Source organism: Megalobrama amblycephala, linkage group LG15 (genome assembly GCF_018812025.1).
Source record: "Megalobrama amblycephala isolate DHTTF-2021 linkage group LG15, ASM1881202v1, whole genome shotgun sequence".
Lineage (NCBI taxonomy): Eukaryota > Metazoa > Chordata > Actinopteri > Cypriniformes > Xenocyprididae > Megalobrama > Megalobrama amblycephala.
In genome coordinates this window covers 33,212,873-33,227,699 of record NC_063058.1, presented here as the reverse complement: position 1 = coordinate 33,227,699, position 14,827 = coordinate 33,212,873, and positions in this window count along the sequence as shown.

Genomic DNA, 14,827 nt, shown 5'->3' with positions numbered 1-14,827 from the left:
CCATCGACAGACCTGTGTGAAGAAAAGACGGAAATTTAATTCATTTAATTCAGTACTTTACTGTTATGATACATTTCAAATAGCTGTTAGACAGACGTGGTCACTAAATAGAAATGTCATGTATTGTTTTGGATAAAAACTAAACAAATAAACCGTTGTCGTGTCTCATAGTGACCACTAGATGTCAGTGTTTAATAAGAACAAATGGCTCGGCCCTCTCTATTGAACATCCCGGGTGGATCTCACTCGACAGAGAGTGTGTGTGAAGGGTTTGACATGGGTCAGTATGCTTTCATTAGCACACGGGGGTCAGAATTCGGCACGACACCTGAACCGTCCAGGATCACTGTAGGTTAATCCAGTGTCTGTTTCTGCTTTCAGCAAACACCCGCAGTTAGCAGCATTCGCGGGGCTTCTGAGGAGATTTGGCGCCAAACGCAGTTAACGCATGCGCTCTGGATCCTATGGATGGTCTAAATTAATATTTAGGATTCGGTTTGGGTCGTTTGTTAGTTTTATTGCTCTCTGGCACGCTCTGTCATGCCCGATGTGGAAAAGTGTGTTTTTTAACCGAGGTGTGTTGGTGTATTTATTGCCTGGCTGTTCATGAGGGGAATCTTTATCATTCTTTCTGGCTGTTTTGGATGGATTCATGTTTAGAATGTCTAGAGAAGCAAATCACGGTAATCTGTCAGGAATTCATCTCGTAGATTAAAGCTCTGCTAAACTGATTAGGACTGTACACAAGAACAACTTGTCCTGCTACAGGCCAAGCTAGCAAAGTTATAAACAAACGTTTTTTCTTTGATTACCTTATCAAAACACTAGCACACAAATTTTATTTATTTATGAATCATTCATGGAAAGATTTCTGAAACATTTCCTGATGTGGACATTAGTCTAATATTTAAACATTACTGCTTTTTTTTTTTTCAAATGGTTCAGAGAACATTTAAAAGTAACGTTCCATAATCAGGGTTGCCAGGTTTTCACAACAAAACCTGCCAACTGACCCTTCGCAGGGAGTTTGATTGACAAGTGATCTAACCAATCATAATGCCGAATCTGCCATTTTGTCTGACAAAGCAGTCAGGAGTTAGAAGATTAACCTCAGTGGACTTGAACTTGAAAAATAGTGTGTATTTACGTCTTTCCGCATTTTAAACAGCATTCCTTCTGATGTTCATTCATATTTATTTGATGCTATAAATTAACTAGTAGGAAGAGATCATCGGTTCACCAGCCGCTTGAGCTGAGGAGCTACAGCAATCTGTCACGACACTTTAAAGAGCCACAAAACGATTTTTATTGTTCGAATTTCTTTTTAAAAAAATACACAATTTGAAAGCTGGGACTTTGTTTAATATCTTAAGTAACCTGTTCTGTCTCTTCTGTCGACATGTTGTCAGTGTCCTCTTTGCTCCGCAATGTATTCTTCACTGTGTGTGGCGTGACAGCACCATGGCTTGTTGGAAAAAGCAACAGTAACTAAGGGGGGGGCAGGTCTTTGCGAAGGGTCAATTGCTACTCAAAAATAGTCCAATCCCCAACAATAAAAAAAAAATCGCATTCACATTTTTGGTGGGGTCACCCTGGTAAAATTCACATTCCAGGGGCTAAATATCATGTTATTTGGGGTCGCCTCAACCCGCAGACATGAAAAACAACCTGCGGCGACAGTGTAAAAGTAGCCCAATTTCGTGGGAAAACCGCAGACTTGGCAACACTGAGCCCAATGGCCAATCAAAAGTAACCCAATGACCATATCCCAAATATCAAAACTCAAAATATGCCTCTCCCAAACATAAAAAACATATTTTACAGTTACTGTTATGCAAATCAAAAACCACTAGTGATCAAAAACACCGTTCACAGCTCCCTACCAGTGTCCCTCCTTCACAAAACTTAACATCTATCACAATTTTACCATTGGTATAATATAAAATATTTCAATAAAAGCATTTCAGTCGAAATGCAGGTGAAATTTTTTCACACAAGGGAAAAAATTAACTCAAGGCAACAGTTTAAACCATGTGAAAAACGCAGATTTGGCAACCCAGTCCATTATATAAAATGATAAATTTGAGAAAACATTCCTTTAATGTTCTCCATGTGTTCCATAAATGTTCAGATAACCAAGAATAAAAAACATTAAAACAATTAAAAAACTGGATGTTTTGAATGTTCTGAGAACATAATGTTGTCATTGATTTTGATGTTAAATTTGATGAATAACCAATTACAGACAAAGCAGAATCCCCAGTAGGCTAATAGAGATAGGACGGGAAATTAATATATACATATTTAATCAGCCATATTATAATAGGCTAAAAGCCTATTAATAGCAAAATATGTGAAATGTATCCATACATCTACCTCATGGAATTATTCAATAACAACCGCATGAATTACAGATGTTAAATTAAAAAATAATAACCTTCTGTGCCAGTTCAATTATTCACTTCATTTTACTCCACAAATCCCTCATTAACAAATACACACACAAAAATACAGTCATAGATCTCTAAATTAGATCAATTGATCAATATGTTGATATTTAGATAAAATGACAGAATTAAGAGGTGTTGAGATCTTCACCATCTATGGTCAAAGGAACAAACCCCCCATCTTATACTGTATATCAAACTACTTTATTATCTTACACCATCACTGTGTACATTCTGTAAAGGACACACAATCCACACTCCGCTCGATGCAGCGGAAAATCAAATTGGCTCACGCAGGAATGGAGTGACTTCACATTCTGGAATGTTCTGGATGCACAATAAATATATATCCAACAAAATCTCACCATCATTTATATGATGTCACCATCATCTGGCTGTTCACACAGTAAAAAAAAAATCCTTAATTATTTCCAGATGAACCTCATCCAAGACCAGCATCACAAAACCAGATCCTCTGAGATCTGATCTAAGATCAGGACAAACTTCCATCAGTATCTCACGGGTCAGTGAGCGTCAGGACTCGAGACCGTCTCAAAGAGTGGCATTTATCCAATGTAATTGGATTGGAAATGTCAGGCCAGGCATGTTGTTTATGATGTTTTAATGTGTTTGCGCAGCACTGGTTTGATGTGCAAGTCACAGGTCTGAATTACTGCCAGTTTATTAAGACACAGACTCAAGCGCAAATGTCATTACGACAACAAACAAGGTGTTTAAATATGATGGTTTACTTCACAGTCTGAGGAGGGAGTTCACTAATGAATTGCTCACGCTGGCGATGTGGTTTATTTGCATGTGTTGTTTTCACTATGCAAATCGGTTAATGCTGCAAACCTATACAATCCGTGATAAAGTCACATGCAGTGCGACAATATATTACTGCTGCAATGATCAATAGAAAATATCTACAAATCTGCTGTTTAAATAAGCGTTAATTTACATGTGCGCGGTAATTACGTCACGTTTATTCAACAGCGCTGACATTTGTGAATCCAGCACGTTCGGAAACGAGCCTCATTTACATATAAAGGACTTGTTGTGCTGAAAAGAATGACTTAATTTAGATTTCGCTGTATCGCATGCTAAAGCGTCACAACTGTTTAGTGAATTTGAGTGATTGGCTGCATCCGAAATCTCATTCTTCCCTGCTATATAGTAGGCGAAAAAGAGTATGTGACAAAAGCAGTATGTCTGAATTCACAGTACTACTCATATTAGAGTAGGCAAAAGTACCCGGATAACCTATTTTCAGTGTCATGAGAAAACGAAATCATATTTAACACAATAAATCTTATTTAAAGGTGCTCTATGTAAGTTTTTGACTATACTAAAGCATAAAAATACCATAATATGTTTGCAGATATTTATTAAACATGCTGAGTTCACATACTCGTTTCTCTGAAAACCATTGCTACAGCCAGTTATTTTACTTTGAAATTTGCGTTCCATGTCGGAATTTCACTTTGCCAATTTACCCAATAGTATTTCCCCATCCCGGGTTTCCAGTTGGTGGAAAACACATGCAGCGAATTGCAGCCAGCGAACAGACTGGGTCAGAGATCGCAGATTCTACCCAACCTAAAAAGACTCAGCACCCATCTAAAAATCTCTATGAACGGGAGCATATAAAACGTGATATCAACTCATCATAAATCAATAAATCAACTAATTATCTTACAGTGTGTAAGTCTCCTCGCCTTCCAATGTCAACTGAGCTCGCTCCTGTTGCGCGTCTTCAAACTGGCAACCCGCGAGAGCATCAAGCCTGACAAGGAGGGGGCGGGGCAAACAATATTTTGAATTTGGACTGCAGCACCCATTTCAACCACTAGTTGTCATTCTTATATAGAGCACCTTTAACACAAACCAATGAATTGCTTACAAGTGATGTTTCTTTTGTGTACATCCGTGTCGCAACATCGAAAAGTGACAAATTACAAAATTACGCCTATGTCAGGCGCTAAAAATACTAACCATTAAAAGTCCGTTGAACCAATGGGATCACTCGGGGTCCTAAAGGGGACCCGATTCCTGGGGGGACTCGATTTCTCACCACACCGGCGAGATTCTGAAAATCCCTCGACAAAAACACAAAAGGATTGCAAGATTGATGAAAAATGAAATAATAAAAACAGTTGGGATTTAAACTTAAAAAAATACTCAAAAAAAAAAAAAAAGCTGTCCCTCTACACTAACCTATCTTAAACTTAAAAACTAGTTACTAATCATGAAGCCTTGCATGTATAAATGTGAAGAATTCTCTAGTTTTTCATATAATATTTGTTGAAGTTTTTAGGTTAATTGCACACATTCTCTCAGAAGCAGCTTTTGTTATGTTAAAACATACAATATGATGTGTTTGCATTCCACTATAGGATGGGACTGTTATTGTAGTCGGCACTGAATTCTTGGAAATGCTCATTTATCACACATGGGACATCCGTTTAACGTATACAAGGAAGAGATATATGATTCCGATTTCCCTCCTGTCATGTGAAACACAGCACTCAATCAATCACCGTCCAACTGTAACGACCTTCTCAACTGAACATTCTGAACGAGGCTGCTTAATGAACGTTTCCCACGACAACAGCCGTATCGCCACGAACACAGCAGGAGAAGAATAACAAAAGGCCTGTTGTTATGGAATGGGAGTTCATAATGAGCAGCGGAGGGGAGGAAACTTTAGGAAAAACTTTCATCAGGTTTTCAAATGGGCTTCACTTTCTTAGTCTGTAACATGAAACCATGAGTTGTTTTTCCACAAACTTATTCTGGCTAATTATCATCCACTCTGGAAGAGACTGTGTGCTACATGGTTTCTAGGGCAATGTTTTGCACTGGGTGGTTGCTAGGGTGTTACTATGGGCTATACTTGATATAGTATTCTAAGGTAATTTTTATTTTGTTGCTTGGGTGTTCTGGGTGGTTACTAAGGTACTTCTTTGTGTTTGATAAAGTGTTCTGGAAGTTTTAGTGTGTTGATAAGATGCTCTGGATGGTTGTTAGGGCGTTGCTATGTGCTTGATAAAGTGTTCTAGGTGGTTGCTTGGGCGTTGCTATGCAGTTTACTAAGGTGTCCTGGGTAGTTGCTAGGGTGCTGCTATGCACTTTCTAAGATGTTCTGGGTGGTTTGTATTATGCTGATAAGGTTTTCTGAATGCTGTTAGGGTGTTACTATGTGCTTACTAAAATGTTCTGGGTGGTTGCAAGGGTGTTGCTATGCATTTGCTAAAGTGTTCTGGGTGGTTGCTAGAGCATTGCTATGCATTTTCTAAAGTGTTCTGGGTAGTTGCTAGAGCATTGCAATGCATTTGTTTTGGGTGTTGTTTTTACTGTGTTCTGATCTGGATGGTTGCTATGCATCTGTTTAGGTGTTCTAGTGGTTGCTAGGGTGTTGCTATGCATTTTATAAGATGTTCTGGGTGGTTTGTATTGTGCTGATAAGGTTTTCTGAATGGCTGCTATGGCATTGCTATGCATTTGCGAAGGTGTTCTGGGTGTTTTTTACTGTTTTGATACGGTGCTCTGGATGATTACTAGCGCATTGCTATGTGCTTGATAAAGGTGATAAAGATTCTAGGTGGTTGCTAGGGCATTGCTATGCACTTGTTTAGGTGTTCTGGGTTGTTGCTAGGGTGTTTCAATGCGCTTTCTAAGATGTTTTGGGTGGTTTGTATTGTGTTGATAAGGTTTTCTGGAGGGTTGCTAGGGTGTTGCTATGCTCTTGCTAAAGTGTTGTGGGTAGTTGCTAGGGCGTTGCTATGCTCTTGCTAAAGTGTTGTGGGTGGTTGCTAGGGAATTGATAGGTGTTTCCTAAGGTTTTCTAGATGGTTGCTAGTGCATCATTATGCACTTTTTGAGGTGTTCTGAGTGGTTGCTGGGGTGTCGCTAAGGTGTTCTGGTCAGTTGCTAAGGCGTTGCTATGCAGTTGCTAAGGTGTTCTAAGGTACTTGTTAAGTGGGTGTTTAGGAATATATTTTACAGTCCTAATAAATACACAACAAAAGTGACATAAACCTTCAGACCTTCTCTGGGATCATCGTGCCGTAAACAAGTGAAAATCAAAGCTTAATGTCCCAAACGCATCAACGAGCTCAGAACATCTACAGATGAGTTCAAGAGGAACAGAAATATTTTCCACAACAACATGAATCTCTGGAAAAGATGGGCGGTTATGAAAGCTTTGATGCTTGTGTAAGGGTCGGCTCTTGCGTAACTCTTGTCCATACACAATGGAGGTGTCTCCTGATCGCTTAATATTCACTAACAGCTGGAGTTCATATTATGAGAATACAGAGCCCTGGGTTTTGGTCAGATAGTGGGATTGTGATTAAATTACGCTAGTTGGACCTTGTTTTGGGATTTCATGCTCCTTGTCATGTAAAGTTAACATCTCTGAGAGAATCTACGCCAGAATATCATGTTCAGAGAAGCAAATTAGATTTTGGTGGTTCAATAGTTATAAATGAAGAAATATTGCCTGATTTCTGATAATCCCAGACCTCAGATTGAGATCTATACAGAATGTACTGCAATGGCCACATCAGACAAATTCATCTGGAAAGAGCTAATGGAAAGGAGTCTGTTATATTTAACAGGAGAAACAATTAATCTCCATGAAGACAAGACAGAAACCCAAAATCCAGATGTGCATTTAAAGGCCTTCTTTCACGTTGGTGAGCCAGTATAATTGAGTTACGATCCTCCCCTACTGATGTCTGACAACAAATTGCACAATTAAGATTAATGCAACAAGATTTTGCCAATTTTATGTCAACCTTTAGTTAAATGACAACCTTTCATAATAGCAAACATGCATCTATAATGTGGCATAAAAATTGATCATGAACTTTACAAGGGTCATTCATATTATGCAATCCATCTATATCTCCCCAAAATGGGCACATTTGCTTTAAAATATTGTATAATATAATAAAGTCTTGGAATCATACTACATTTCTTTTATCAAAATATCTCAATAAATTAACAATTTGTAAACCACTGGACTCTAAACCATTTCACTGCTTCTTAATTTTCTTCTTTCTCTAAAGAAAAAACGTTTTAATTTATTTTTATGTTAGCTTGACAAAGCCAACATACTGATCTACTATTTAAACTTATTATTCTCAGCCAAAATTTGGTATCTCCCCCTTCAATATCTCCCAGAGATTTCAAGCTACAACCACCAAACTCTGCTCAGACCTTCAGACTGTTCTGACTCAGGTTGCTCTATATTTTCTAACTGATCTGACTAACGATTTTCGTTAAACGGACGATCAAATCTATGAAAAGTTCCATAGACTTTCATTGAGGGGGTGAAGACTTTTGTACTATAAGACTTATAGAATATTTAAGCTATCACTAGCAAAGCTTAATGACTATCTTAGGACAACATTTAAATGTTCAATTTATGTGTCCTCATTTCCATTCTATTTTTATTCCGTACTTAAAAAAAAAAAAAAAAAAAAAAAAAAAATCCCTTTACCTAACAAAAGTCAATTCCCTTATGATTGTGTAAAAGTATAAATAATCAAGTTAGAATGCATAAAGCTGAAATGTCTGTGTTTGTTTAGAACAGATTTTCCAATATACCCTTTTATAGAAATATATATTTTTAAATAACAACACAAGCACAATCATTCACTAATAGCTAAATAGTTCAACATGTTTGGCAGAACAGAAATGACCCATAAACTGTCAAACTGACTAATTCTGAGAGGAAACTTTTTGATCAGAGTGACTTGTTTTGAAGTTTTAGGCCAGAAATGTGCTCTACGCAAGAAAACAAAAATGCAGACATGAATCGTCGGCCAATGGAGTGGAAGTGGATGGTCCTGTTGAGCACATTGACTTGAAAGAGAAAACTACAGATGCAATGAACAGGGTTTGTACAGATACAGCAAAATGACTTTTTTTTGGATCTCAATTATCAAAGAATATCTTTATTATCTTTCAAATTCTAAAAAAAGGCAAATTTGAACAACTAAAAAAATTTGGGCCAATACTTTATAAGGCGCAACCTACAAGCAAACCAGGGTGACGCTGAATCTGACACTTCACTTAAAAGAAATATCAGTCATAGGAAATTCCCTTAACATTTGAAAGATAAAGATATCGCTTTCCTCATTCAAACTGATTTTGACCTAAAGAATGAAAGCTGTATCAAATACTTGGAAATATATAAGGAATATCACATTCATAGCCATGCGAAATATATATATATATATATATATATATATATATATATATATATATATATATATATATATCAGACATGCTGCAGCATTCATTTTGCATTAAAAGACTGTGTTCGAAAATATTAAACACTAATTCATACATATTGTCTTTCAATAATTCATGAACTTTTCAAGTGCCTTTTCATATGGCTGACTGCTTTCAAGGGTTTTCCAGGACTTAAATTTCAAAAAGCAAATTTCAAGCACTTTAAGCACCTTGTACAAAGTTTTGGGCACTAAACACAATCGCTTTACCTATAAAGAGCCCGATCACACGGAAATGCGTATCAATAATACGAGTGTGTAATCTCATAGAACATATACGCCAAAATGAGATTTGGCGTGCATATGATACGCAGTTTTTCACGTGCATATGATACGCACTTTATGAACCCCACACCACTAATCCTACCCAAGACTACCGAGCGTGTTATATAGACGGCATAAAGTGCGTATCATATGCACGCGAAAAACTGCGTATCATATGCACGCCAAAACTAATTTTGGCATCTATATTATACGAGATTACACAGGCGTACTATCAATACGCATTCTCATGTGATCGTGTTGTAAAATCATCAAGACATACGAGTTATAAACATAGAGATGAGGGTTTTACTTTTTTTCTTTTATCCTCTTTGGAAGTAAAACCTTTTGAAGAAACTGTGATAATGGCTCCATGTTCACTTCCTATGACAGATCAGGGTCTTTTTCCTCCTCTCAGCTTTCTGTTTCATGGTAATTTCTCCGATACAGCTTCAGCTTTAGGAAAAGGCACTGTTCATCATCGGAAAAGCACCGCAGGCTTTCTTCAGCTGGAATGATCCGAGAGAAAACCAGACCTGTGCAGTTTCATTACATCTGATCATTCAGCAACAGGACAGAAAGAATTGAACATGAGAAATTATAGCTGCAGGAAATATTAGTTGGACCCCTGGTTTCCTTTGATATCTTAAAGAGAAAGAGTTTGACAACCCCAGAGAACCTTAAATAACCCTGCTGAAGAACACAAGCTGATTAAACCGGCCTCGGGCAACTTGCTGGTTTTCACCAGTCAGGATTGATGGTTTCAGAAGGTACTTGTTAGTTTCAACCACACAGTCCACTCACTAAAGAGCAAAACTGGAAAATGTTTTTTTCTTTTTTTCGCCTTCAATTTGGCAAGCTCTAATCTGATTGGCCTTATGCAACTTCTGGCAGGTTTTGTAATCAGACTGAGCATGAGGCTGATACAATAAGCACTTTTGAGGAAAATCAAATCACTGGATTTGCCACCGTTGTACAAAGTTAACTCTCTGGTGCTGTTCGGTTTATGTTTTGTTTTGTTTTTTTTAGAATTTTTTACTTCATCTGAATGGTACGAAACTTGGTAAAGGTTTTGGCACTTGCAATGTGAACACACAAAAAAATCATGGACATGATTCGAAAAGGTTAAAAGCTCCTGAAAAAAATAGTCACACTTGTATTGTTCGAAATCAAAAATGAAAGCATTGGAAATTAATGAGAGATGAATGCTTACTGAAAGCTCATTTTGTTTTTCTCACAGTTTCAGAGTAAAACATGTTTTGGGAAATATATATTTCATATAAAATTTTAATTTTGTGCATTTTTCATTATAATAAACTTATACCTCTATAACTTTTTTCACTTCAGCAATAATCTCCCAAGTGTCTTCTTTAAAAAGAGACCAAACTTGTGCTCCAAAGCATTCAAGATTTACAACAGTTTAAGTTGGAAATTTCATATTCAGGTCTATAAAAGTGGTTAAAGGGTAATAAATGGATCATAACTATTCCATAAATATAATTTAGCACCATAAAAATCCCCTAAAATACAAAATATTCAATAAAAAACATAATTTAACTAAAATATAGTACATTAATTTCATTGAAATTAAATTTTTGACCGCCACACAAGCAGCACCAGATATATTCACAAACAACTGATTTGTTTTCAGAGTTATAAAATGATCATACTTTGGACGCACAAATTGCAGATCACAAAGTCTATACACAATATGTTCTGTGTTTTCTGATGCATTTCATTTTTACAACCTGGGAATTTATCTGAAATCTATTTCACACTCTTAAAAATAAAGTCCAAAAGCCATTTTGGATTCTTGAAACTTTCAGAAACAGTTCCATTTTTTTTCTTAGTGTGAACAAAAGAACATTTTAATGATCTAAAAAGAATTTTTATTTATTACAAAGAACCAATGGAAAAATTCCTTGGATGCTGAAGATTCTGCATTGAACCACAATGCTTATAAAGAGCCATTATTTTTAAGGATAAACCTGGGAGTAAACAGCTCGTTGAAATATAAAAAAACGCTGAAAGTCAAAAATCTGTCTGTGTACGACAAAAGAACATCTAAACCACTATAAACGCCCGTTCACACCAAGAACAATAAATATAACGATAACTATATATTTGCGTCCACACCAACGTTTATTCTAATCTGCAGTTTCAAAGTGTGTAACTAGGCCTACGTGTTTTTGCTGTTCTTGTTGCAACAACTTTAACCAGTAGATGTCCTCAGCATGCTAAGTTTCGAGTGAATAGAGTAATCGATCTAATATAACAGTGAATTTAACTGACGATGTCAATATAGTGGAAGAAAAACAACGCACTGCAACTTCAAAGTAAGCAAGACAATGTTGTTGAAACTAGCGCTGGATATCTGAGGTAATTTTTATATTACACTGTTTGCTAGCCTGGCATTAGGATCTCATTTTTTGATTTGTCAAACAACGGTGGCTTTTTCTGGACCTCGGCGATTACTAATTTATCCGCCAAATGCGCGACGCTAGCCCTTGAATTAGAGTGGATCTGATTGGTTGTCAGTGTTTTATTGTTCAACAGCTGGAAAAAAACGTTCTGAAAGTGATCCCAACGAGATCGCTGTGGAGTGAACTCTGCAATTCTTTTATATTTATCTTTATAGCTATCGTTCTTGGTGCGAACGGGCCTTAAACCAGCTTAGACCACCAAACCTATTTGTTTTTATTTTTCAGCAGGGAAGATTATATGGAAATGATTACGAAAACACAATGTGGTCTTAGTTTTCCCGTCACATCTCTTCAACATTGTTCCTCAGAAACGAAACAGCTTCCATGCAGCACGATCCAACATAATTTGTTCCGTTGGTATTCCCGATTCACGGGTGCGTCTGGAATATATTAAGGTCAAAGGTGGCAGGAGAGAATGTTAATACACATGTGAGTTTGATGCGAGAATCTTGGGGGACTGTAACTCTGTCTCTCACGCGCACACACACACACACACACACACACAGACCGCAGCTGTCTCATCTCTGAACTCACGCACTGGAAAGGAGAAAAGTTGGTAAATTCAGGAGAGAGAACATACATCCTTAAACAGGAAACAAACAGGAAACTCTCAAGCTATTGTGGGATGTTTGGAAAGGATCCTAGTAGGCAATTTGCGTTGTGATGAAGAGTCTGTTGTAGCATTTGCAAACACTTTTCTTGTGAAAGTACAAAGCAGAAATATTTTAGAGTCATTTATCCACTTTTGGTTTTTCATGTGGTGCTTGTACTGGAACAGAAATTGATCGTTCATCAGACTACAAACCCTGGAACAATATTCTATCGGTTAGTCTTTCTGAAAGCATTTCAGTCACGCTTGTACACTCATAAAAAGCTAATAAAAACAAGTTAAACTTGCAGCTGTAAATGTGGTATAAACTTACATTTGAATGGCACACTGTCATGAAGAGCGCTAGAAACGGCTCGGTTGCTAAAAACACATTTGTCGCCACAGATCCAGAACTAATATTTCTTGAAAGGTTTGATTTATTGGATTTGGCACACGGATACACTGAGACATTTGTGAGAGGTGCAACACATTTAAAGTTGGCGGTGAAATCGCCACAACAATGCTGAGCATTTCAATATAGACCGAACGCACACAAACAAACGCATCTGATTTTACAAAGACATTCTGTTATAGCTGTGCATTTATTTACAACTTTAATATATACATAAACAGCCTTGAATAGCTTTTGTACATTCAAACACCTGAAAGAGTCCTGACACATGACCAGTAAAGACATGCTTGGTCATGTGAAAACATTCATTTTTAAGATAAATCTGATACGGTTCATGCCCGGAGGGTTTCATGCCGCCCCGTAACGGCCAAAGTGACGTTAATATTTCATAAAGCAGAGCGTTTCCTATGTTTTATTTAGTGCAACATTCATTTATTTTCTGGAGACGGATATATTTTGCCAACAGCGTCCAGCCCTGTGTGAAATCCACACGCTCGCTCTCGGCTTTGTCCCTGGCAGCAGGTGTCTGGTTTACTTTGGCGCGAGGGTCGCGAAATCGGGGCCAAAATACATCCAGCGCCAGGCTTAAGTAGACGCTTATCGCAGGAAATGCCTCGCAGGACTCATTGTGCCGCAGTCCCTAAAGAGATTTACTGCGTTTTCCATGTTCCCACTGTTTCCACAATGGACCATGAGCTGTATAAGCAATACGGTGCAAGAGGTTGTAGAAATTGAGAGTTGTTAAGCATGCGGCGGCGTGAATATATTCGCAGTTTGACACAACCTCAAGTGCCTTTTGTGAAACGTTTCTACACAGTAAACAACGATTTTAAATTAAGCATACATTACTGGTAAGTTTTTGACCTCTCTTCTGCTCACCAAGGCTGCATTTATTTGATCAAAAATACAGTAAAAATTCTGAAATATTATTAAAATTTAAAATAAGTGTTTTCTATGTGAATATATGTTGAATTGTAATTTATATTCCTGTGATCAAAGCTGAATTTTCAGCATCATTACTCCAGTCTTCAGTGTCACATGATCCTTCAGAAATCATTCTGATATGATGATTTGCTGCTCAAGAAACATTTATGATTATTATCAGTGTTGAAAACAGTTCATATTTTGTGGAAACCGTGATACTTTTTATGTTTCAGGATTCTTTGATGAACAAAGTTCAAAACAGCATTTATTTGAAATAGAATCTTTTGTAACGTTATAAATGCATTTACTGTCACTTTTAATCAATTTAATGTGTCCTTTGTGAATAAAAGTATTCTTTTTTTTAAATGTATCATGTTTCCACAAAAATATAAAGCAGCATAACTGTTTTCAAGAGCAGCAAATCATCATATTAGAATGATTTCTTAAGGATCATGTGACACTGAAGACTGGAGTAATGATGCTGAAAATTCAGCTTTGATCACAGGAATAAATTACAATTTAATATATTCACATAGAAAACATTTAATTTAAATTATAATAATATTTCAGATTTTTTTTTTACTGTATTTTTGGTCAAATGCAGCCAAATTTGCAGCCTTGGTGAGCAGAAGAGACTTTTATGGAAGCTTGTTTCTGCCAGAGAATAAAACAATTTAAAAGATAATTGCAACTTTTTATCTCACATTTCTGAATTTTTTTTCTCACAATTGACTTTTTTTGTTGTTGCATTTTTGACTTTTTCCTCGCAATTATGAATTTATATCTGGCAATTTTGACTTTTTTCTCGCAATTACGAATTTATATCTCGCAATTCTGACTTTTTCTCGCAATTACGAGTTTATATCTCGCAATTCTGACTTTTTTCTCGCAATTACGAGTTTATATCTCGAAATTCTGACTTTTTCTCGCAATTACGAGTTTATATCTCGCAATTCTGACTTTTTTCTCACAATTACGAGTTTATATCTCGCAATTCTGACTTTTTCTCGCAATTACGAGTTTATATCTCGCAATTCTGACTTTTTTCTCACAATTACGAGTTTATATCTCGCAATTCTGACTTTTTCTCGCAATTACGAGTTTATATCTCACAATTCTGACTTTTTCTCGCAATTACGAGTTTATATCTCGCAATTCTGACTTTTTTCTCGCAATTACGAGTTTATATCTCGCAATTTTGACTTTTTTCTCACAATTACGAGTTTATATCTCGCAATTCTGACTTTTTTCTCGCAATTACGAGTTTATATCTCAGAATTTTGACTTTTTTCTCACAATTACGAGTTTATATCTCAGAATTCTGACTTTTTTCTCACAATTCCGAGTTTATATCTCGCAATTCTTACTTTTTTATTGCAATTACGAGTTTATATCTCGCAATTCTG